Genomic DNA, 26,787 nt, shown 5'->3' on the forward strand with positions numbered 1-26,787 from the left:
TCTAGCTTTGAGAATCTATAATTGGAAAAGGATGGCTGAGACACTTAGTAACTAATAATTTCCCTTCTAATTTCCAAGCTTTATGAAAAATCAATTTAGAACCAGAAATCCATACACCTGGACATCTTTAACCTACTTCCCTAGAATAAAACATCCAAATGAAATGACCATGTGAAATACGTCCTTGCATCTTTTGCAAAAGCACTTTTGAGGGAATTTCCCATCATGTTGTTCAATATGACTCACATAGGACATTAGCAAATTCCTTTTAGAATTCAGTTTTGAGAAAAACAACGTTTTTATTATCACAAGGTAGTGTATATTTTAATATAAAGGACAATATTATAAATGTCAAGTTACTCATCCACTTTCGTTATAATACCATAACCATATACTATTCTGTTTGTGACATTTGGGGCTTGCTTTTCTATTTTTTTTTTAATATTTTTATTTCTACAAAACTTTAAGCTAACTGCCATGTTCGATTACAGTAAAACTATTTAAGTTCATGGAGTATTTAATTTTTCTAAAATCTCATCATTTTACATTTTTTATTTTTTACAATTGCATTTTATGTGCATTTTATTTTAAATTGCATCAAATAATGAGAAAAGTATTTATAACAGGTACTAATGAGAAGTTAAATAACTATATGCATTATGTGGATTCATTCAGGTTCTATTTCTTTTTTGTTTTTTAAAATATAATATTTAAAAATAATTCCACTTTCATTAAAGAATGCATTGTTAAGTGGCAAAGTATGGCGATGGTTTTGTTTATATATATACATGAAAAGTATTCCTGTTTGGAACATAAAGTTAAAAGTTAAGATCACAAAAATTAAATAAATATATAAATAAAATAAAATAAAATAAAATAAAATTTAGAATCACAGAAGCTGTCTATTCTGTCTAAAGACAAAAGACCCAGAAGTAAGTGCCCAGACTTCTTTACTTGTTTGGGGTTTAGATTTACTTACTTGAACATCCAAAATGATTACAGATATAGACTATAAAATGATGGTAAAATAACTGCTATTCTATTTTGTCAATATTAATACATATTATTGGTAACATTTGGAAGTTACCTTTCCAAAGTAGACTCACTTAATGACACCTGCTTTAAGAGGCTAATGAGATAAAGTGCATATATTTCATCAAGTTTGATTTCAATAATATGTTCTAAGATATCTAGTAAACATTTTTCCCACCTGTGAAAATATTGATTCTAGCAATACCAATATTGTAGCTTATGCTTTTTTTTTAACATCAATTTTATGTCATATTCTTTCCCAACACATTTTTGTTTTCACCATTTATGTGTCATGAAATTGCAGGGTGGCACCTGTTCAGTAATAGAATGGATGCCAACGGAGTGTTTTAGTCACTACTTTATCTGCATTTTTAAAATAGCTGTCTCCCTTAGATAAACAATTCAAACTGATGACATAATATAAATATATGAGCACATGTAATGATGTAGGTTTACATCATGTCACACTTTGCATGCCCAAATAATGAAGAGTTATAATGCAAGCAGCCTAATTTTCATGGATCTAAATTTCATCACTGATTCTTTCCAAGTAAATTCAAATTTATGAAAATGGCATCTTGAAAAGAGTTTTATTACTCTTGCACCATGTTCAGTAAGTGAGAAAACCTACCAGTTAATGTATTTTCAGATGTAATATAGGGATAGATTGGAAAGGTCTATTAATTTATGGCCCAATTCAGAACATAAGAGAGATTTCTCTAGAATTGCACTGCCCAATATGGTAGTCACTGGCACCATATAGTTAAAATTAAATTAAATTAAATTAAATTAAATTAAATTAAATTAAATTAAAAACTTGGTTCCTCATTTGCCCTAGACTCATGTCAAGTGTTAAATAGTCTTGTGTGGCTACTGACCACTGTACTGGACCATAAACACTTCTATCATTGCATAAATTTCTGCATGGTACATGGATAACCTAGAACCTCATCTCACCAACTGCATTCTAAGTGGAGAGCCCCACTCTTCATAACTAATGGAAAAATTGCACAAATGGGAAATTTTTCCACCCTCACATTGATATGAATTTGTTCTGATATCACAAAAATTTTCATTTTATACAATCTAAGGAATAGATTAGGAAATTAGGGAATAAGACACACCTTACATAAATTAAACTTGGATTTAAAATTGTTCAACTACAGTAGGAAAAAATTGAGAAATCTCCTGAAGATACCTTAGGAAATTGATATGTTTCTCTCTAGGAAGCTATGGCCATGTTCCTCTTCTTAAATTTTGTAATTATTGATAATTATGTATAGTTTTTATAAAAAGTTTTTATAGATTTTTTACAGTTTTATGTTTTTATATACAAACGTGCCTATAAAATTATATTTCCTAAATTAATCTATAATCTTTGATTTTTCTTTTTACACAGTAATGTTTGATACATTAATATACTTGAAGAAAGTAATATGTGATAGATTAATATTTCTAGATAACACGTTAAAATGTTTTTATTTCAATCATTGTTGAAAAATTTCTTAAAATAACTAGCCTATTTTTTGCCTTAATACAACTAATATCCTGAAAATAATATATCATTTTTGATAATCTCTGTGTCCAAAATATGAAACATATTTTGATATGTAGCACTGTTGCTATTCACAGATGTAAGGCATAGGGGTGGATATTGAGCCATTTGATATAATTCCTTTTGTAATAACTTCCTGAATCATTATCCACCCAATGTTTGAAATTGTCAAGTAATGCAGAACCCTATGACTAATTTATATGGGCTTCATTCAATCAACCCACTCACAGATTCTTGAGGAATGAATGTAAACTCATCATATCCCTTGTCCTCAAGAAACTAATAGTTTAGTGGAGGGTTTCTGATAAGTAAGCAGGCAATTATAATAAGGTATGAGAAGTACAACCATACGTTTAAGTATAGATGTTAAATGAGAAGTAAAAAAAGTAATTAAAATAATTATTGAGGTTTATCATGTAATAGACACGTTGACATGCTTGGTCACTTTCCATAAGGAGCTTAACCTGCCTCGTTTGCTGCCCAGATGAGACCACCAGAATGCTCGAAAGTCTCCAGTGAATACTGAATTGCTGAGGAATTTGGCAAAAAGGCAAGCTAAAGTTTCCATTCCATAGATTCCATAGGGGCACAATCCCAGTTTGTGGATGTAGATAGGTACAGAGAGCTAGGCAACTGTGTGAAGATGAATTAAATGCTTCTAATACTGCAGCTGAAACATTTTGGAAAGACGCTATTAAATCACCTTTTTTTTTTTTTTTATATAATAAGGATATCAATGAAAAAGTGGTCCTCTGGAAAGGAGACGTGGCATTACTGATCAACATACAACCCTTGTGAATACCAGCAACGAATGTCTCACAAAGAAAAATCCTGTGTCAGAAAGTACCTTCATGCTTGTGGGGCCTGATCTGAAGGAGGAATTCCAGAAACTTAAAGGTTGATTAACAGGTAAAGAAAAATTGACAAAAGGATTTAAGATCGCCGCCATTTAATCATTCACACATCAGAACCTAAATATAAGAGCCACTATCCAACAGCACCTGAGGGTTCCCTATAAGGCTGCTAAAGACACATAGTTCAGAAAAAGAGTAGTCAGTGTCTTCGTTTGCATTCTGTGTCATCTGTTTCTGCAGAACAAATTTATCGTTAGAGAATGAAACATACACAGCACTTTGCATTGTAAGGAAATTCCTAGAGATATATGAAGAGACCACAAAAAAGTAAGATTTGCTGTCTCTAAACTAAAAGTGGCTACTTATCAAGAGCTGCCACTTCCAGAGTTCTCAAGGTCATTAAAGGAGGAGAGTCGATCACAGCCATACCTACCCGAGGATGTTGAGAATGTAGAAAGATGGACTGTGGGACCTAAAGGGAAGATTAGAATAAGTGAAAAACTTGGTGACTCAGAGAATGGGTGGCTGGAAGAAGACTTGAATAAGGTGAGCCATGCAAAAATTGGTAGAACAAAATAGCAAGAAGGGGGAATTGTGGCTCGAAGGCCCTAAGGCAGGAAAAACACACCTGACCTGTTAGAGGAATATGAGGACCAGAGAAGTCAAAATGGTAATAGAACCCACATCACTAAAGTTCTGGTAGAGCATTGTTAAGTACATCCACTTTACCCTGAGAAGGAAACAAAAACATTTAAGAGATTTGAGCAGGGGATGATATGATTAGAAATTCATGTCTAGACATTTCATACAGACCAGTTCAGGGAGACTAGATGGCAGGGGAACAAGAATGAACTGAAAAATTTGTTAAGAAATGATGGCAGGAATTCTGGCCAGAAGTGGTGGTGGCTACATCTGGGGTGGTGGTGGGAGGGAAGTGGAAAAGGTGAGAAATGGCTAGAAACTGGATTTATTTTAGGCTTCAAGCTAATAGGATTTCCTGAGAGATTGGATATTAAGTGTGAGGACAGTACCTTTTTTGACCTGTGAGTAAGGAGAGCGGACTTGTAATTAAGTGAACAATGAAGGGTGATCATGGAGCAGGCTTTAGGGGAGATCGGTTTAGTATGGGACATATGAAGTTTGGAACATTTACTGACCATTCAAGCAAAGAAAGATATAGGCATCTGGACTTTGGAAAGATGTCTGGACTAGAGATATAATATGACGGTCTTTAGCACTGAGATCATATTTAAAGCCATGAAATAGCCAAGGGGTTCGGTGCAGATAGAGAAGAGAAGAAAGCTGAGAACCTAGTTGTGGGGAATGTCAACATTAAAAGATTAGGAGAAGAAAAGAAAACTACAAAAGAGATGGAATGCCCAGTGAGTGGGAGGAGAAAATAAGAGAGTGTAATGTCCTAAAAGGCAAACAAAAGAGGATATTGATCAAATACATGTGCTCAATTATCTCAAATGCTGCTGACAAGTCCAGTAAGATGGGAAATAAGAAAGCTTAGATATTGGTAGAGAGGATGTGTAAGAGAGAAGAATCAAAGGAATGCTTGGACAACATGCCTGGACAACTGGATATGCATGATGTTTCAAGTCAATGGGATAAAGAATTTAGGAGAAGCAGGACTGTGAGAAAGATAATGTGCTAAGTATTTGGCTTGGACCTCAGTGCACATACACACACCTAGTCTAGTCTCTCCAGTGCCTGAAGGGAGTGGCCAGATGTGGACTAAGGTCTGAATTGGCAGAAGCAAGGACAGAAGGGAACAGTAGCTATAGCAGCAGAGGCGGTAGCAGGTGTCATTGCTGCTGAAGACAGGAGGGCTTCGTATGGGACAGCACCAAGCCCGTGAGTCTGTGCCTGCAGCATCTCACAGAGAGCAAAGATCTGGCCTGAGACCCCTTGTGGGCCATGTCAGTTATCAGACACTAAACGTTGTCTATGCATTGTCAGAAAAGAAAAGTGTGCACAAGGACACTGCAGTAAAGGACAAAAGAGAGATATTAGAATTTTTCAGAGTTTACAATCTCTGGCTTTAAAAACTGCTGCCATATTTCGAAGCACATAACCACAGTTTTATTAGAAATTAACTTTAAAATGACCACATGACAGAAAAGAAATATTTTCAGGCCAAACTTTGGATGAATCAGTTACTAATGAAGAGGCAATTTTGAAATTATTTGTTTTCTTGTAATTGAAGTCATAGCTATAAAACACATGGACTGGACTCTGGAAAACAGTGTGGAGGTTCCTCAAAAAATTAAAAATAGACCTACCCTATGACCCAGCAATAGCACTGCTAGGAATTTACCCAAGGGATACAGGAGTACTGATGCATAGGGGCACTTGTACCCCAATGTTTATAGCAGCACTCTCAACAATAGCCAAATTATGGAAAGAGTTAAATGTCCATCAACCGATGAATGGATAAAAAAATTGCGGTTTATATACACAATGGAGTACTACACGGCAATGAGAAAGAATGAAATATGGCCCTTTGTAGCAACGTGGATGGAACTGGAGAGTGTGATGCTAAGTGAAATAAGCCATACAGAGAAAGACAGATACCATATGATTTCACTCTTATGTGGACCCTGAGAAACTTAACAGAAGCCCATGGGGGAGGGGAAGGAAAAAAAACAAAAGAGGTTAGAGTGGAAGAGAGCCAAAGCATAAGAGACTCTTAAAAAGTGAGAACAAACTGAGGGTTGATGGGGGGTGGGAGGGAGGGGAGGGTGGGTGATGGGTATTGAGGAGGGCATCTTTTGGGATGAGCACTGGGTGTTGTATGGAAACCAATTTGACAATAAACTTCATATATTGAAAAAAATAAAATAAAATAAAAAAATAAAAAATAACAAAATAAAACACATGGACTGGTATTTTAAAATTTTGAATTATTGGGGCACCTGGGTGGCGCAGTCGGTTAAGCGTCCGACTTCAGCCAGGTCACGATCTCACGGTCCGTGAGTTCGAGCCCCGCGTCGGGCTCTGGGCTGATGGCTCAGAGCCTGGAGCCTGTTTCTGATTCTGTGTCTCCCTCTCTCTCTGCCCCTCCCCCATTCATATTCTGTCTCTCTCTGTCCCAAAAAATAAATAAATGTTGAAAAAATAAAATAAAATAAAATAAAATAAAATAAAATAAAATAAAATAAAATTTTGAATTATTTACAAGTCATGAAGCCATTCTTGTGCCTTGTATAATAACCAGTAGTTACAGGAAATGACAGCAAAAACATTAAAATGCTATTGTATAAGTTTACATTCAAAATATATATTTATATTTGAATTATATTAGACTTATATTATTAGTTATAAAAGACATATGAAACTGATTTACATAAAGTGTAAACTGTCTCTAAAAAACTGTTTCTCAAAAATTATCAGCCTGGATACACTAAAATTTATATTTCAAAATAATGTATCTGAAATTTATACCAATATTTTCAAATCCTATAAAATACTAAAAACAGTTCTAGTAACAGTTGTATTAGCAGAAAGATCCTTCTCAAAATAAAAAATTATCAAAAATTATTTGCAAACTTGCGTTTGCCAAGATTAACTAAAGTCATCTTAATTATGTTAATTGAAAATGAGTTGATGGCCAAATATACAAATTTTCTGAAAAGTAAGCCAAAAAAATCATATCATCAAAATTTAAAAATTTTTATTTTAGAGAAAGTGAGAGAGAGAGAGAGAACGTGAGAGGGGGGAGAGGGTCGGAAGGAGCAGGAGAGAATTTCAAGCAGGCTCCACATTTAGTGCAGAGCCCGATGCAGGGCTCAATCCCATGACCTCCGGATCATGACCTGAGCCGAAATCAAGAGTCGGACACTCAACCAACTGAGCCACCCTGGTGCTCCCACATGTATCAATTGTTGGTAAATGTATAATAATTTTTTTTTAAGGAAAAGCCTTATATTTTAATACTTTTTACTGTACTTTTTCCCTGCTTCTTAAGCAAGGGGCTACATTTTTGGGGCCCATTTTTGGCTCCCATTTTGACACAGGTCCCCACATATTATGTAGCCAGCTCTGTTAAGAAGTTGACTTTCTGGGGTATGCTATTTCAGAGAATAGAAAGTTTTTGCAAAAGAGAAACAGGAAAAATTCTTAAAGGAGAGAAAGTATGGAGTGGTTTGAGAATGAGAACAAGGAAGAGGTTAGATGAAGTGGGAGGGAGTGTTCATACTAGGCAGTGCCCAGAGATATTCAGTGTTAGAATAGATTGGACAAATTGGAAAAAAAATGCTGATAGTACTAGTCCCAGCAACCCCTAGTCGGAGACGGAAGAGAGAAGGGTAAGGGGCTAGGGAATCAGAACTGTTTCACCTGTATTATCTAAATGCTGGTTAGTTGCAATTTTCCTCTATGTTTCTCAACTGGCTGCCATTCTCTCAAGAACTCCTCAGGGGAATTACTCACTTCATTTTGTGCATTCATAAGAAGTTATTCCTTCTGAAGTACTAGTATGCAGTTGTCCATGAGAGGCAGCTCTACAGCAAATTAGTGCCTTCATTCCTTGCGACTGTTGCTTTGAGACTCATGTTTGAAATCCATCTTTCAATTATCTGTCCTGGCTTTGCTATTAAACAAGGCAAACCTATCCTTTCTCTTCACCTTTGGGTCTCTGAAAGGCTAATGGCCTATGCTTTCATGGTGCTTCCAAAGAGCCCTCATAGGTATTTGTAAGAACATCGTATTCTGAATGTTAGCATATACCATTCCAATTGGGTGAGGAACAAAATCCTGATTTTCCAGATTGGTGAAAAACTATTCAACTATTTTTTTTTTCTGACATAGACTGTATTACTTTGCTAGAGATGGCATAACAAGTTTTCTGAAAGTGGATAGCTTAAACAACAGAAGCTTATTTTCTCATAGTTCTGGAAGCTTGAAGTCCAAGATCAAGGTGTTGGCAGGTTGGTTCATTTTGAGCTTCTCTCATTGGTTTGCAGATGATTGCCTATTTGCTTCCTTTTCACATAGTTGTCTCTCTGTGCATATCTGCCTGTGGTATCTGTATGTCCAAATTTTCTCTTCCCATGAACACACCAGTCAGATTGGATTATAGCCCATTCTAATAGCTTCATTTTAATGCAATCACCTTTGTAAGGGCCCTATATCTCTAAATATAGTCACATTATAAGGTTTGGGGGCTCAGAGATTCAATGTATGAATCACAGGTGAGAATACAATTGATGGACAAGTAATGTTATTTTTATAGAGCAGAAGTAACATACCAAAATGCTTATAGAAATTAGAAAGAAAACACTCATGGATAAAACAGTTATGTAGAGGAAAACAGCAACACACAAGAGGGTAGCTTTTACAGAAGAAAAGCAATTTCACTGACAGAATATCGGATACTTTGATTGTGTTCAAGAGAAACCAAAAATCTGGATAATTAAGTTAGTTTAGTATGTATGTCTGGAACACACACACACACAAATAAAAGCTCTGGTGGGCATGAACTAACCCAAAGGAAACCTATGTGCAATCTCTGATATGGACAGTAAGCACAGGGTCCTGTACATATGTGTTTCTGAAAAGTAGCAAGAAACTCAGCAATGGGTAATTAGATAAGTTTTTTTTTCATAAACAATCCAAGAAGTTAAATTATTTTCAGGTGGAGACCATGCCAATGCTACAATTTCTAAGAAAAGTTAGAGAAAGAAGAGACATATGGAGACCAGTTAAATCAGGTAAAACAAACAAAAATTAAAGAACTATTTGGTAGAACTAATATGACTCTCAAATTTAAATCTATAGTCCCTTTCCCTCTCTGTAAAGATGTCCTTAATATGGAAATGAATGTCAAAGGGTGGGAAGAGAGGCAGCAATCATATTCAATATGAGATAAGAGGACTCTATCTTTTCTGCATATAAAGCTTTAGTTCTGCATTTTATTTCAAGTTTGGTGAACAGCAATCAGTTCCCATTTGTGATTAGTCTCTGTCTTTGCTCTGAAGAGAGGGTTGAGACAGAGCTTTAAAGGTTATTCTACAGCAGACAAAAGGAATACATGAAAAATAAAAGGCTTTTCAAATGATCTAAAGTGCACTTGAATCTGCCACTTTGATATCATTAGCAAATTGTGATTGATTAAGTATCATAGTTAAATCTCTTCCAAGCATTTTTGGAATAAAAGGGGGTATAGCAAGTGTGGATATTCCCAGTATGTGGCATTATTTTCTAAATGTACAAGTGATATTTTTTCGGGTTGCATAATCCTATCTTTTACTCCTAAAATTTATAATGTTAGATAGAATCCTGAGAGTAGTTGCTTCTGATTCATTGTTCAAGCAGATGATTTTCTCACCATCTCAGCCTGGGGATTCATAGGAGAAGTTGTGGGATGATGCTAACCTTCCACTCCATTGATAATGCAGAAGATGAGTCATGCATAATTTATTTGATTGTTTTTATAAATCATTCTTTTAGTTAGAAATCTTTTACTTGTCATAAGGTTGGTCCATCTTAACTAAACAGTTTGAGAAAATCTGTTTCCAGGGGGGCATAAAGATGCTGTTTTCTTTAATACTGATCTAAAAATATGTACTCACTAAAGGTCACTGAAGTTTTCGTAAATATAATAATAATGCTATACCTATGAAACCAAAGTGGTTTGATATACTAGGTATCCTTTAATCCATGCCTTTCTTCTAACAACTTTTTGGTGAGGGGAGTATTGAGGGATACAAAACAAAATTATAGACTGACACAAGAATATGAAATTCACTGATCCTTTTTTGAAAGTCTATGAAAGTGGAGGCAGTAGATTATACTACTAAAAATATGAAAGGATTTTGAAACTAAAATCCAGCTATACCTCTGCCAATAACTATTTGTTTCACATTGGCATTTTATTCCACTTCTCAAAGATTATATTCCCTTCTCTGTTCTACATTCTTAGTATGATTTTCTTGATTAGAGGGCCCAGAGTAAGATTTTTCACTACCCTACTTCTGTAATCCACTCAAAGCTATCATTAGAATGGTTCAAAAATAATCTATTTGTTTCTCCATGCAGGCATTTGGTAAGATCTCACTTTCCCATGTCTTTTGAAGTTGGGTAGATTTCATGATTTTCTCTGGCCAAAGAAATAGGAGTTGGCAATGACAACACTCATTTCAAAAGACAGCTTTGAGAGCCAAAAAATGATTTCTCTCTGTTGTTTTAATCATGGATTATAATGCTTAATTAAGCATTAAGCAATAAATAAACCTTCAATAGGAAAGCCACTAAACTGTTTGCATTTTTGTTATTGCAATATATCATCACCTATACTGACTGATACAACATGTTTATGCCATAAGTAATTTGTTACATGAAATAATACATCCATGTACATAGCTTATAATTATAGCATAACCAAAACTTTAAAAACATTTTAAAATAAATTTTAATCAAAATTATTCATAACAATTTCTATTCAATGTTAATACAGTAACTCTTTGGCTTATTTTTTTACTAATATACAACTAAATTTTGAGCTTATGAGTGTCATTTATCTCCTTTGCAGTGACTACAGATCTGTCAACTCTTTTCACTTGGTTTCAGTGTGATTGTAACTCACCTACCTGATAGTTATGCAATAATCTCCATGAACTCTCAGTCTTCACAGACTACCCTTTATATTTGGAAACCTTCTTTTAATCCTTCCTTTCTGAAATTGTATTTAGCTTATTTTCAAAACATAACATCTCTATGCAGTTCAGTAAAGGAGAAGGATTTTATTTTACTTAGAGTACCTGGGAAGGTCATTTTTATTCAACCAGTCAGAGACATCCCCTCTCCCAACTTTCCTGTGATTTTTTTTCCCCACACTATCATTCCTCTCTACACATTACACCTCTATCTTGCTTAAAGCCCACTATGTCTATTTGTGTACTAAAGAGTGGGAGAACTTCGGGCTGCACAGCAAATTTGATACTTACCATGTCATTTATTTATTTCAGACATTTTCACCAAGTGTCTAGTAAATATGTAGTACTGTCTCAGATATGAAAGATACAAGTGAGATTTGAGCCTAGATCTTGAGGGGGTTGTTTTCTGGCCAGGGACCCCGCCAGTAGACAGGCAATTGCAAGACAGTTCTTTTAAGTTTATTTATTTATGTTGAGAGAGAGAGAATAAGTGGGGAGGAGCAGAAAGGAAGAGAGAATGAGAATGCCAAGCAGGCTCTGTGCTGACAGTGCAAAGCTGGATGTGGGACTCAAACCCACATACTATGAGGTCATGACCTGAGCTGAAATCAAGAGTCAGACACTTAACCGACTGAGCCACCTAGGCACCCAACAAGACAGTTGGATGGGAGGTTAAGTTACTGTGAGAGCACATAACAGATTATCCACACCCGGCTTTGCCTAGAGAAGCATCTGGTTGTGTTGTCTAATATAAGAATGCGTCAAAGTTTGTGAAGGCATGTAGGAGAGGATGAAGGGCAGTAGGAGGGGCTCCAGACAGAGGAAACATGTAACAAAGCTCCAAGGTGAAGGTTCATTGCTTTTTTCTAGGAATCCCTATAGGTTAGTGGGCCTGATGAAAAATTCTTGCTGAGGGGCAAAAGGCGGACTAGCAAGATTATAAGAATCAGATTGAAAAGTAGATGACATAGGTCTAATAATAAAAATAATTATGCCATGTTCAATAATATGTATTCATCTTAAGGGCGTTTCTTGGACAATGGAGGAATTTTAACATAGCAGTAACAAGATGTATGTTTTTGCCAGTTGATCATCGATGTTGAAATGTCAGTCAATAGTTTATTGTATAAAAATAGACGAGAGAATGAGGGCAGTCTAATTTAGGTAGTGATAGGAGAGTGGAAGGAAGTGGATGATTTAAAAAATATTGGGAGTTATAGAAAAAGATTTTGTAGTTGCTATGCAGACAGGAAGAGAGTGAGGGGAGCCCTAAGGATGACAGTGAGATTAGAAGAAGGTAGGCCATCTGGGAAGAAAGCAGTTCGCTGGGATATGTATAAGAATCAGAAGGCAGGGGAACCAAGTTGTGTGAAAAGAGGTCTGCTTTAGACAAAATGGGTTTAGCAGGACTGTGAAATTATCCTCAAAGTGAAAATGCTCTATGCTCAATTGTATAAACTGGATTGGAATCTCTCAAAAGACTGGTCGATTGTACCTTATCCATTTTACCTCCTAAGTTCTCTTTCCAGAATACCTGACATTCTTCTTATTCTTTTAAGTATTCCCAAGCACAACATGATAATGTTTCAATAATATGGAATGCTAATCTCAAATTGCATTTGTTTTAAAAGTTGCAACACTTTTAAATTTAAAACACTTTCGGGGGAGGAGCCAAGATGGCGGAAAAACATGGAAGTTTTGTGTGTCTCTTATCCATGAAATACAGCCAGACCAACACTAAACCATCCTACACACCTAGAAAACTTATTGGAGGATTAACACAACAATCTGCACAACCTGAACCACAGAATTCAGCAGATACGTGGCAAAGAGAGGTGAACTTTGGAAGAGAGAAGCTGGCCGTGGGCAGGGAGTCTCTTTTGCAAGCAGAGACAGGACAGAGACTTGGGGTGGGGGGTGGGGGAGAACACGGAAAAACACCCCTCCCAGAAGCAGCTGGAGAGAAAGTGGGAAATTGGAAACAGCCTCAGGGACTAAACTAAAAAAGGAAAAAGGAGAAAGGAGAGGGTTAAATTCCATTAAGACTGTAAACAAGGGGAGCGGAAAGGCTGCAACTCCGCAGCTCCATACCAGGCGGTGCTCTGGTGGGAAGGGCGAATCCCCAGGAATAGAGTGGTGTCTGGGAGATTCTTGGGCCACACGGGGAAAAGCAGTTCCACTGCTGGAAGGACACTTGGTAGAGACTGTTGAAGCCACCTGGTCCCAGCAGACCCCACAGAATGGCCATATTCGCTGGTGCTGGAACAAGGTCATTAAGGGTGAAGCCTGGTGCCAGATGTGTATTGTGATTTTCCATAATCCCTGAAACGCTGCTGCTACACCATCTCGCAAACTTTTTCTGGGGCGTGCTGGCACCTGGCCTCAGTCTTGGGGCACTGGCAACAGCAGGGTCCCGCAAGCATTCCTGGGTGCAGCCAGCATTCGGCCATTGTTCGGTGAGACCCTCCCACAGAGGGATGGAACGGGTCAAACCCTCAGTCCTTCAGAATTAAGGGGCTGGGAAAAACAGCCAAATCTGAGACAAAACTCGGGAGAGAGGTACTGTCTGGGGCCTGGTCACGGAGAGTGAAAATGCAGGGAGTGGAGGAGACTTTAAGGCGAGGACAGGTGCGTGATCAATTGCTGATCCAGGAGAACAGACTGGGTAGCTGGGTGGCGCAATTTTCACTGCGCCCGCACATGCGCATACGCACCTAAAAGTGCCACAACAATCCATCCCAGTAGGCTAGCAGCGCCATCTACTGGAGAAAGGAGCCTTTACACTGAGCCCGCCCAACTGGGCCAAACTCGTTCCTTAAGAACACAAGTCTCACCGCCTACATACTTTTTGGACTATAAAGCACTACATAGTCTTTTAGGGGAAAACGAAGTAATATCAGTCCTATTTCAATCTGTTAGCAGGTCCATCTATTCAATTTTCTTTTTTTTTTCTCTTTATACTATTTTTCTTTTTCTTGAATACAGAAAGAGAAAAAAATTCATTTTAATTTTCAACTTTTATTAAAAATATTTTTCTGTTTTTTTTTACTATATTTTTTTTACTTTTGTGTAAATTTTTAAAAGTTCTATCTTATTTCTATCATTTTATATTAGTCTACTTCAGTGTATTTACCTTTTCAAATTTTCAAATAATTTCCTTTTTTTTCTTTTTCCTTTTTCTTTTTTTCATTTTTGTTTCTTTTCTTTTTCTTGAATGCAGAAAGAAAAACTTCATTTTTACTTTTAATTTCTATTAAATATTTTTCTTTCATTTTTTACTATATTTTTTTGCTTTTATATAAATTTTTTCAAATTATATTTTACTTCTATCATTTTCTTTTTGTCTACTACAGTTTATTGACTTTAAAATTTACAAAAGATTTCTTTTTTTTCTCTTTTTTGTTTCTTTTCTTTTTCTTGAATACAGAAAGAGAAAATTTTCATTTTTATTTTTAATTTTTATTAAAAATATTTTTCTTTAATTTTTTTCTACTATATTATTTACTTTTGTGTAATTTTTTTCAAATCTATTTTACTCCCATCATCTCATTTTAGTTTACTTCAGTGTATTCATTTTTTCAAATTCCCAAGTGATTTCCTTTTTCTCCCCCCCTTTTTTTTCCCTAATATGTCAAACCACTTTCAACACCCAGACCAAAACACATCTAGGATCTAGTACCATTTATTAGATGTGTGTGTGTGTGTGTAATTTTTTAATTTTAATATTTTTTTAATTTTAATTTTTTTAATTTAAAATTTTCAACCTCATTAATTCCTTTTCTCCCTTCAAAATGACAAAACGAAGGAATTCACCCCAAAAGAAAGAGCATAAAGAAACGACAGCCAGGGATTTAACCAACACAGATACAAGCAAGATGTCTGAACCAGAATTTAGAATCACGATAATAACAATACTAGCTGGAGTCAAAAATAGATTGGAATCCTTTTCTGCAGAGATAAATGAAGTAAAAAATATCCAGGATGAAATTAAAAATGCTGAGTTGCAATCACGGATGGATGCAGTGGCGGCAAGGATGGATGAGGCAGAACAGAGAATCAGCTATATAGAGGAAAAACTTATAGAGAATAATGAAGCAGAAAAAAAGAGGGAGATTAAGGCAAAAGAGCACGATTTAAGAATTAGAGAAATCAGTGACTCATTAAAAAGGAACAACATCAGAATTATAGGGGTCCCAGAAGAGGAAGAGAAAGAAATAGGGGTAGAAGTGTTATGTGAGCAAATCATAGCGAAAAACTTTCCTAACCGGGGGAAAAACACAGACATCAAAATCCGGGAAGCACAGAGGACCCCCATTAGATTCAACAAAAACCGACCATCCACAAGGCATATCATAGACAAATTCACAAAATACTCAGGCAAGAAGAGAATCATGAAAGCAGCAAGGGAAAAAAAGGCTCTCACCTACAAGAGAAGACAGATCAGGTTTGCAGCAGACCCATGCACAGAAACTTGGCAGGCCAGAAAGGAGTGGCAGGATATATTCAATGTGCTGAATCAGAAACATAGGCAGCCAAGAATGCTTTATCCAGAAAGGCTGTCATTCAAAATAGAAGGAGACATCAAAAGTTTCCCAAGCAAAAACTGAAGGAGTTTGTGACCACTAAACCAGCCCTGCAAGAGATTTTAAGGGGGACTCTCTGAGGGGGGAGAAAAGATGAAAATATATACATATCAAAAGCCACAAAGATTAGAAAGGACCAGAGAACACCACCAGAAACTCCAACTCTACAAGCATCATAATGGCAATAAATTCCTATCTTTTAGTACTCACTCAAAATGTCAATGGACTCAATGTTCCAATCAAAAGACATAGGGTAACAGAATGGTTAAGAAAACCAGAAAGGGTAAGAAAACAAGATCCATCTCCATGCTGTTTACAAGAGACCCACTTTAGACCTAAAGACACCTTCAGATTGAAAATAAGGGGATGGAGAACCATCTATTATGCTAATGGTCAACAAAAGAAAGCTGGAGTAGCCATACTTATATCAGACAATCTAGACTTTAAAATAAAGATTGTATCAAGAGATGAAGATCCACCAAGAAGACCTAACAATTGTAAACATTTATGTGCCAAATGTGAAAGCACCCAAATATATAGACCAATTAATCACAAACACAGAAACTCACCGATAGTAATACCACGATAGTAGGAGACTGCAACACCCCACTCACAGCAATGGACAGATCATCTAAGCAAAAAATCAACAAGGAAACAATGGCTTTAAATGACACAATGGACCATATGGGCTTAACAGATAAATTCAGAAAATTTCATCCTAAAGCAGCAAAATATACATTCTTCTCCAGTGCACATGGAACATTCTCCAGAATAGACCATATACTGGGACACAAATCAGCCCTCAGCAAGTAAAAAAAGTTTGAGATCATACTGTGCATATTTTCAGGCCACAACGCTATGAAACTCAAAATCAACCACAAGAAAAGAATTTGGAAAGATAACAAATACTTGGAGACTGAAGAACATCCTACTAAAGAATGAATGGTCTAACCAAGCAGTTAAAGAGGAAATTAAAAAGTATATGGAAGTCAATGAAAATGATAACACCACAACCCAAAACCTCTGGGATACAGCAAAGGTGGTCATAAGAGGAAAGTATATAGCAATCCAGGCCTTCCTAAAGAAGGAAGAAAGATCTCAGATACACAATCTAACCTTACACCTTAAGGAGATGGAAAAAGAAAAGCAAATAAAACCCAAAACCAGCAGAAGACAGGAAATAATAAAGATTAGAGCAAAAATTAATGCTATCAAAACCAAAAAAAAAAAAAAAAAAAAAAAACCAGTAGAACAGAACAATGAAACCAGAAACTGGTTCTTTGAAAGAATTAACAAAATTGGTAAACCACTAGCCAGTTTGATCAAAAAGAAAAAGGAAAGGACCCAAATAAATAAAATCAAGAATGAAAGAGGAGAGATCACAACCAACACAACAGAAATAACAACAATAATAAGAGAATATGAGCAATTATATGCCAATAAAATGGGCAATCTGGAAGAAATGGACAAATTCCTAGAAAACATATACAGTACCAAAACTGAAACAGGAAGAAATAGAAAATTTGAACAGACCCATAACCAGTAAGGAAATCGAATTAGTAATCAAAAAATCTGCCAAAAAAACAAGAGTCCAGGGCAGATGGCTTTCCAGGAGAATCCTACCAAACAGTTAAGGAAGAGTTAACACCTATTCTCTTGAAGGTGTTACAAAAAACAGAAATGGAAGGAAAACTTCCAAACTCTTTCTATGAAGCCAGCATTACCTTGATTCTAAAACCACACAGAAACCATACTAAAAAGGAGAACTATAGACCACTTTCCCTGATGAAAATGGATGCAAAAATCCTCAACAAGATGTTAGCCAACCGGATCCAACAATACATTAAAAAAATTATATGCCACGACCAAGTGGGATTTATACCTGGGATGCAAGGTTGGTTCAATGTCCACAAAACAATTAACGTGCTTCATCACATCAATAAAAGAAAGGACAAGAACCATATGATCCCCTCAATAGATTCAGAGAAAGCATTTGACAGAATACAGCATCCTTTCTTGATAAAAACCATCAGGAAAGTAGGGACAGAAGGAGCATACCTCGAGATGATAAAAGCGATATACAAGTGACCCAACGCTGATATCATCCTCAATGGGGAAAAACTGAGAGATTTCCCCCTAAGGTCAGGAACAAAACAGGGATGTCCACTCTTGCCACTGTTATTCAACATAGTATTGGAAGTCTTAGCCTCTGCAATCAGACAACACAAAGAAATAAAAGGCATCCAAATTGGCCAGGAGGATATCAAACTTTCACTCTTGCAGATGACATGATACTCTATATGGAAAATCCAAAAGGTTCCACCAAAAAACTGCTAGAATTGATTCATGAATTCAGCAAAGTTGCAAGATATAAAATCAATGCACAGAAATCTGTTGCATTCCTATACACCACTAATGAAGAGACAGAAAGAGAAATCAAGGAATCGATCCCATTTACAATTGCACCAAAAAACATAAAATACCTAGGAATAAATCTAACTAAAGAGGTGAAAAATCTATACACTGAACACTATACAACAGTTATGAAAGAAATTGGAGAAGACACAAAAAAAAATGGAAAAAGATTCCATGCTCCTGGATAGGAAGAACAAATGTTGTTAAAATGTCGATACTACCCAAAGCAATCTACATATTCAAGGCAATCCCTATCAAAATAACACCAGCATTCTTCACAGAGCTAGAACAAATAATCCTAAAACTTGTATGGAACCAGAAAAGACCCTGAATAGCCAAAGTGATCTTGAAAAAGAAAACCAAAGCAGGAGGCATCACAATCCCAGACTTCAAGCTGTACTACAAAGCTATAATCATCAAGACAGTATGGTACTGGCACAAGAACAGACACTCAGATCAATGGAACAGAATAGAGAACCCCGAAATGGACCCACAGACATATGGCCAACTAATCTTTGACGAAGCAGGAAAGAATATCCAATGGAATAAAGACAGTCTTTTCAGCAAGTGATGCTGGGAAACTGGACAGCGACATGTAGAAGAATGAACCTGGACCACTTTCTTATAGCATACACAAAAATAAACTCAAAATGGATGAAAGACCTCAATGTAAGACAGAAAACCATCAAAATCCTCGAGGAGAAAGCAGGCAAAAACCTCTTTGATCTTGGCCACAGCAACTTCTTACTCAACACGTCTCCAGAGGTAAGGGAAACAAAAGCAAAAATGAACTACTGGGACCTCATCAAAATAAAAACTTCTGCACAGTGAAGGAAACAATCAGCAAAACTAAACGGCAACCGACAGAATGGGAGAAGATATTGCATTGACCTATCAGATAAAAGGTTAGTATCCAAAATCTATGAAGAACTTATCAAACTCAACACCCAAAAAACAAATAATCCAGGGAGGAAATGGGTAAAAGACATGAATAGACACTTCTCGAAAGGAGACATCCAGATGGCCAGCCGACACATGAAAAAATGCTCAACATCACTCATCATCAGGGAAATACAAATCAAAACCCCAATGAAATACCACCTTACACCTGTCGGAATGGCTAACATTAACAACTCAGGCAACAACAGATATTGGTGAGGATGTGGAGAAAGAGGATCTCTTTTGCATTGTTGGTGGGAATGCAAGCTGGTGCAGCCACTCTGGAAAACAGTATGGAGGTTCCTCGAAAAATTAAAAATAGAACTACCCTACGACCCAGCAAATGCAGTCCCGTGCATTTATCCATGGGATACAGGTGTGCTGTTTCAAAGGGACACATGCACCCCCATGTTTATAGCAGTGCTATCAACAATAGCCAAAGTATGGAAAGAGCCCAAATGTCCATCGATGGATGAATGGATAAAGAAGATGTGGTATATATATACAATGGATTATTACTTGGTACTTGGCAATCAAAGAGAATGAAATCTTGCCATTTGCAACTACGTGGATGGAGCTGGAGGGTATTATGCTAAGTGAAATTAGTCAGAGAGAGACAAAAATCATGTAACTTCACACATATGAAGACTTTAAGAGACAAAACAGATGAACATAAGGGAGGGAAACAAAACAATATAAAAACAGCGAGGGGGACAAAACAGAAGAGAGTCATAAATATGGAGAACAAACTGAGGGTTGCAGGAGGGGTTGTGGGAGGGGGGATGGACTAAATGGGTAAGAGGCACTAAGGAATCTACTCCTGAAATCATTGTTGCACTATCTGCTAACTAATTTGGATGTAAAATTAAAAAGCTAAAAAATAAAACAAGTTAAAAAAAAAACCCTTAAAACCCTTTAAGTAGCTTTCAAATACTACCGTCTACATTTTGATTGAGGAAGGTGTTTTAATTTACATTTTGTCCAAAATAAATTTAATTTACATTAATGTCAAAAATACAATAAGAAAATCACACATTATACCAAGGACCAGGAGAATCACAACCTAAATGAGAAAAGACAATCAACTGATGCCAAATCCAGAGTGAAACAAATGTTTGAATTATCTGACAAGGATTTAAAGCAGCCATCATAAAAATGTGTCAGTAAGCAATATCAAACTCTCTTAAAGCAAAGGAAAAATAGAAAATTTCAGGGAAAAATAGTTACAAAAAAGAACAAAATAGAAATTAAATAACTTAAAAATACATTAGCCAAAATAAAAATCTTTCTTAATGTTCTTAATAGTAGAATGTAAGCAACAGAAAATAGAATCAGTGATAAATCAGTAGAATTTGCAATCTGATCAACAGAAAGAAAATAGAGCCCCTCCCCCACAAAAAAATTAACTCAGTATCAGAAACTTGTGACACAATAACATAAGATCCAAAATTGTATTATTGGAATCTCAGAAGGATAGGGGAAAGAGTGTGGGACTGATGGAGTATTTGAAGAAATAATGCTGAAAATGACCGAGATATGGTGGGAGACATAAACATAAAGATTCAAAAGACTAAGAAATTTCCAGATAAGATAAATTTATAGAAATCTACAGCAAGACACATCGTAATTAAACTTCTGAAAGTTAGAGAAAGAAAAAAAATGAAAGCAGCTTGAGAAAACTACCACAATACCTATTGGGTAATGCCAATTCAAGATTACAACAAATTTCTCACCTGGAAATGTGAGGGCCAAGATGAAGCAGCACACTGTGGAAAGACTGAAGGAAAGGAAATGTCAACTGTAAATTCTCTACCCAGAAAAACTATCCTTTAGAAAGGGGAAATAAAAACATTCTGAGATAAAACAAACTAAAAGATTTGTAACTAGCAGATTTACCCTTAAACATGGCTGAAAGATATTCTTCAAACAGAAAAGAAAAATGGTAAAAGAAATATCTTGCAGCATGAGGAAGGACAAACAACAGAAAGAGCCAAAATATGGGTACATACAATAAACTATTCTTCTCATGAGTTTTATGAATCATATTTGATGATGAAATGAAAATTTTAACACTGTATAATACTCGAGATGATCATATTTAAAAGTGGGGAAGGTAAAGAGATATAAATGAAACTCAGATTCAGACAATTCACTCAAAACAGTAAAATATGGATACCACTAAAGTGTGATAAGTTACATGTGTATACTGTAATATCTACAGCACCAAGAAAACTAAACAGAGATATACTCAATAAATAAATCAAGATGGAAACCTTAAAATTATTCAAAATCCCACAGGGATTCTAACAGAAAACAGAAAACAAATAATTAAATGACAGAATTAAGCTCATACATATCAATAATTATTTAAATATGAGTACTGGAAGCACACAAATTAAAAGACAGAGATCAGCAGAGTCAATGAGAAAATAAGACTGAATTATATGCTATTTAAAAGAAACTCATTTCAAATATTACAACATGTGTAGGTTAAAAATAAAAGGATGGGAAAAATACCCATGCAAATATTCACTTAAAAAAAAAGACAGGAGTGGTTTTACTTCATCACATAAATAGACTTCAGAGCAAAGAAAATTACTAGGGACAAAGAAGGGCATTACAAAATGATAAAATGATCTATCAAGAAGTTTTAATGATTTAAATGTATATGTAAGAGAGTCTCAATATACTGAACCCAAATCTGATAAACCTAAAGGGAGAAATATACCATTTCTTAATTATAGTTGAAGACTTAAAAATTCTCCTCTCAACAACTGATAGAATTGCTACACAGAAAATCAGCAATGATATCGAAGATCTGAACAAAATAATCAGCCAACAGGATCTAATTTATATCTGTCTATCTATCTATCCATCATCTATATCACTCTAGCCAACAACAGTAGAATATACATTTTTCAAGTATCCATGTTCTAGATTATAAATCAGCTTCAACATATTTAAAATAATACAAAATATTTAAATTTAAATTATTAAATAAGTCATTAAATATATTAATATATTATTAAGCTAATAATAAATAAATTGATACATTATTAAACAAAATAAATTAAATTAAATATTATTAAATATTTAATTTAAATTATTTAAAATAATAGAATATGCTTCTGAATATAATAGAATAACACAAGAATTCAATAGGAGAAAGGAAAAACTATTGATACTTGGAATAATAGTCAAAATTTGGAGAAGGGCAAATGTCCTTCAACAGACGAATGGCTAAACAGTGGCACATCCATATCATGGAATAAATCCCACTCAGCAATGAAAAGAAACAGACTTTTGATACACATAACAATTTGGATGGCTCTCCCGTGACTTTTGCAGAGTGAAAGGCTATATATGATACGATTCCATTGATATAATATCTTTGAAATGACAAAATTTTTTAAATAGAGAACAGATTAGTGATTGTCAAGGGTCAGGATGGGATGAAAGAGGGAGAGAGAAGTAGGTATTATCATCAAAGAACAACAAGAGAGATGAAGGTGGTTATGGAATTCTTCGCTGCCTTAACCATGGTAGTGGAACTTATAAATATAACAAAATTGTATGGAACTACACACACACACACACACACACACACACACACACACATATACACAAACACACACACACAAATGAGTACAAGTAAAACAGGATACCTGAAAATGATCAGTGGATTGTTTTAATGTCAATATCCTAATTGTGATATGGTATTATACAAGTTGTTACCACTGTGGAAAACTAGGTAAATGGCACATAGGATCACTCCACGTTACTTCTCAAAAGTGCATGTGAGTCTACAGTTATCTCAGAATAAAAAAGTTTAAGTAATACACACTGCACTTTAATGTGTTACTAATCCCTTGATATAAACATCCGGAATATTATCTACTTTTGGACATAGCTCAATTTAAACATAAAAATTTTTAAAGTATACTTTTAACTGGATTAAACATAAAAACTTTTGTAATGTTTGTTTAATGTTGCCCATGTTTATGTTTTCGAATTTTTTTAAATTTGTTTATTTATTTTTGAGAAAGAGAGTGAACACAAGTGGGGGAGGGACAGAGAGAGAGGGAGACAGAATCCAAAGCAGTCTCCCGGCTCTGAGCTGTCAACACAGAGCCCAATGTGGGGCTGGAAACCACAAACTGTGAGAGCATGACCTGAGCCAAAGTTGGACGCTTAACTGAGCCACACAGGCACCCCCGTGTTTGAATTTTAAGGCACTGATTTGAAGATGTCTACTCCATTTCAAAATTAAACACTATCTGCTTATGACTTAGTCATAAGCACCTCATAACAAATTTTAACTGTATATAACTTTGGTATATTACAACGAACACATATATGTACATATGTTTGGTTAAGTATATTTAAAGTTAGCTATCTCTTCTTTTTCAAATTTATAAATAGGCAGAACGAGTTTGTCAGATTTGGGGTAATAACAAGGCAGTGGGGTATTGTTGCAAAATTGAAATTTTGTTTTAAAATTCTTTGCTAGTGGAATGGAGGTGTAAGAATTGGCAGCTTCAGCTCTTGTAGTATGTTATCACCACACTGTCAGAAAGAGTGCACGCGTGCCAGCTCTGACGAAACCGGGTGTGTTGTAAATCAAGCATGAGCCATGGGTTTCTCCTGCCAACAACGCATTTCAACTCTTACCTTATTACCGCATTTCTTGGACGCTACAGGATAATATCTTTTAAGCTTTTTACTGCTTGTGTGTGAAATCTCAACCTAGCCAAATGTAGTGAAAATTCAGGCTGCATTGGTTTACTGAATACTGATCTTTGAAAGTTTGAATGTACAAATCCTTATCTATCAATAAGGTCAATGAGATCTCACCCGTCACCTTGACAGAGCATTTTTTCATTGTGTAGATTGTTTTTTTAAGAGGTTCAGTAAAACATGCCACGTCACATAAAAATCACTTTCTCTCAAATACCTTCTGTAAATCCTGAGTTCGCTGTGAGCTATTTTGCATGGTATGCATAAGTATTATATAGAAACAAGACATGTCTCAATTTTGTAAATTATGTTTTCTTCAAAGAAATTAAACAGAAAGCGGACTTAAGGATATCAGAAAAAAATGCTAAGGTATATTTACGAGACAAGTTTGTTATAAGAGCCTCGCGTAAATGAAAAAGCAAACACATTAAAAATTTCTGTAGGGAGGAGCAAGGTCAACCATCTTATAATAAGTAGATAGTGCATGACAAGAGGAACATATGTCAAAAACTTACTTTATTTACCTTTCATTAGAATGTTGTCCTATGGGAAGTTTAAATACTCCAGGAGAGGGATATGATCTTTTTCATGTTAACTAATCCAGACAAAAGTGAATAGAGATTTGCTTTCTTCAGCATTTATTGATATTAATTGCTTTATTGAACTAGCTGTGGGAACAGGGATTTCCCAATGCCAGCATAAAGGATCATTATTTATAAGCTAACTGATCCCACAAATTCTACACTTAGCTCAACATTTCCGTTGGAAATACTGAAAGAATCTTTTAAAAAATGTTGTTATATTTCAGCCTTCATACTGTATGCTAAATTACATAAGCTAAATGATAAAACATTTTCCAGGAAAGGGGAATTTTAAAGTCTCACATACTAGGCTTCAAATCAAGTTCTGAAGCTATTATTATTACGTTTTTCTTCCATTTATTTTTAATTCTTCCCCTTTGGCTTTGTCTTACAGGTGTCCCTAGTTACAGCCATCAGTAAAAACAAAACACATGTGTAGGCTATAAATCTGTATTTGTGCTAATTCATAGGAGAAAAATATCTTCAGTTCTTCCTTCCAATTTCCTTTCCTTTTACCACTTAGAAGCTCTCTAAAGGGCTCTGAGCTTATGATTACAGAAACCAAATTCTGTCCCACGTGATAGGTTAACACGAAAGTTTCTGCGTGTCATTTCTCACTGCAACTATAGATGTCAAGGTGGAAATCCCCAGGTTAATTTAGAACATAAAAGGATTTTGAAACGGAATCGATATTTGGTAAAAGGGAGGAGATGCCAGTTTAGCCTTCTTGTAGAAACCACACAAAGTTCAATCAGACCAATATCAAATACTAGCACTAACTTTTCACATTGGGAAGTCCTAGCCTTGAATGTCAAATAGTTAATAAGTTTCCCAGGCACCACAAGGGAGGCTGTTATAATTTTGTGCAGATATTCATATTATAAATGTGCCAGAGGCAATGCTAAAGCCAAGGTAGAATTGGTTATTTGCTTGTAAAGTCTAATTTGAGTGTTTAATAGATCAGCTGTTTTAAATCGCATCATGTTGAAATGTGATACGCAAATTGTCAGCTTGGAGTGTTTTTCTTCCTTCTTCACTTTTATTTTGATAAAATAATAATTGAGTCTCTAACATGGTTCTTTAGTCTTGAAATAACAATACCAACAGCTAGCAACAAGCATCAGGGCTGTTGTATGTTATAATTTGATAAATCACTGTTTTGTGTTTATATTTTATTTTCAAATCATTTCTTTCTCCAGTGACAGAGGGATACAGTCTTTTGTGAGGGAAAAGTATTTTTACTAATACAAGTATGTATCTGAATACTCATCTAAAAATTGTAGACATGAATTTATATAGTGCTTGCAGGGTGTCTTAGATTTGATTATGAAGTTATTCCATGAGTGGGTCTTGCCAAGACTATCACAGAATCAATGGACTGGACTTATTAGGTCATCATCCCTTACTAACAGTATAGAGTTCTCAAAAGCTTTATTAGGTGCAATTGTAAGTGGCTCAGACAAGAGGTTTCAATCATTTCTTTTAGAGATGATTCTACAGCTTCAGAAATTTCATTGGCAAGAAATGATTCCCAATGCTTAGATGGATGTGTCATTTTTCTCTTAGAACACTTGCAATCAATCCTGCCCCTTACCTCCTACCAACCACTAAGTCTTTGCCTGTATTGTTCTTCTTATTCTTTTTTATTTATTTATTTATTATTTGTTTCCACACTCTTTCACCCAGTAAATTTTGCCCACATGATCTAATACCCACGTAAGAAAAAAAAAAAAGTCAAAATTGGACCAGTTTGCATGAAGAGGGATTAGAATGAGTTGAAGTAAACCGTGGAAAGAGAATATTTAGCTTGGCTTAAATCACTGCTATAATCACTTAAACATGAACAATAACCCATTTGGAAAATATCAGAAACTGTTTTATATCACAGACATATCATTAGGCCCCCATAACATTCCAGAAACCTGCCCTTTTCAACCCCAGCCTACCCCCAGAGAGACTGTCTATTTCAATAATAGCATTCTCGAAAGAGATTTTGAACATTATTTTATTTTTTAACTCACAAAGATAAGACAGTAGGGCAAGGGTATTGTCTTGAGGTCCTTCTCTTTCGAGAATGGAGGCTTTGAGTAACTGTTGCAAGCCAATAGGGAGGCTCTCCGCGGTGCGTAGGGAAAGCTCCTTGTGAGCCAGGAGCCCCACAGTGGGCCTTTTTTCAGCCTATAAACAATACAGCTATGAGTTTCAGTGGGTTAAGCATCAGGCTGGAAATTTGTAATAACATGAGTTCTGATTCCAGAGCTATAATTTACTGGCTTGTTGAGTGACAATGGGCACATAACTTCACTGACATGCCTTTTCTAAAGTTTAGTCTTGAAATTTGTATTAGTTACATATTTGATCATCATAAAATATATCATTCTAAGAAGAAAAGAAAAAATCTATGAAGAAAACTAATTTAAAACAAAAAGG

General features: G+C 35.5%; 1 pseudogene; it reads left to right on the forward strand.

Annotated features, from left to right (window-relative positions):
- LOC147578459 (ganglioside-induced differentiation-associated protein 2-like) overlaps positions 1–26,787 on the forward strand; it is a 62,758-nt pseudogene that overhangs the window by 16,189 nt on the left and 19,782 nt on the right.

Source organism: Puma concolor, chromosome C1, assembly GCF_028749965.1.
Source record: "Puma concolor isolate L17-30 chromosome C1, mPumCon1.1.hap2, whole genome shotgun sequence".
NCBI lineage: Eukaryota > Metazoa > Chordata > Mammalia > Carnivora > Felidae > Puma > Puma concolor.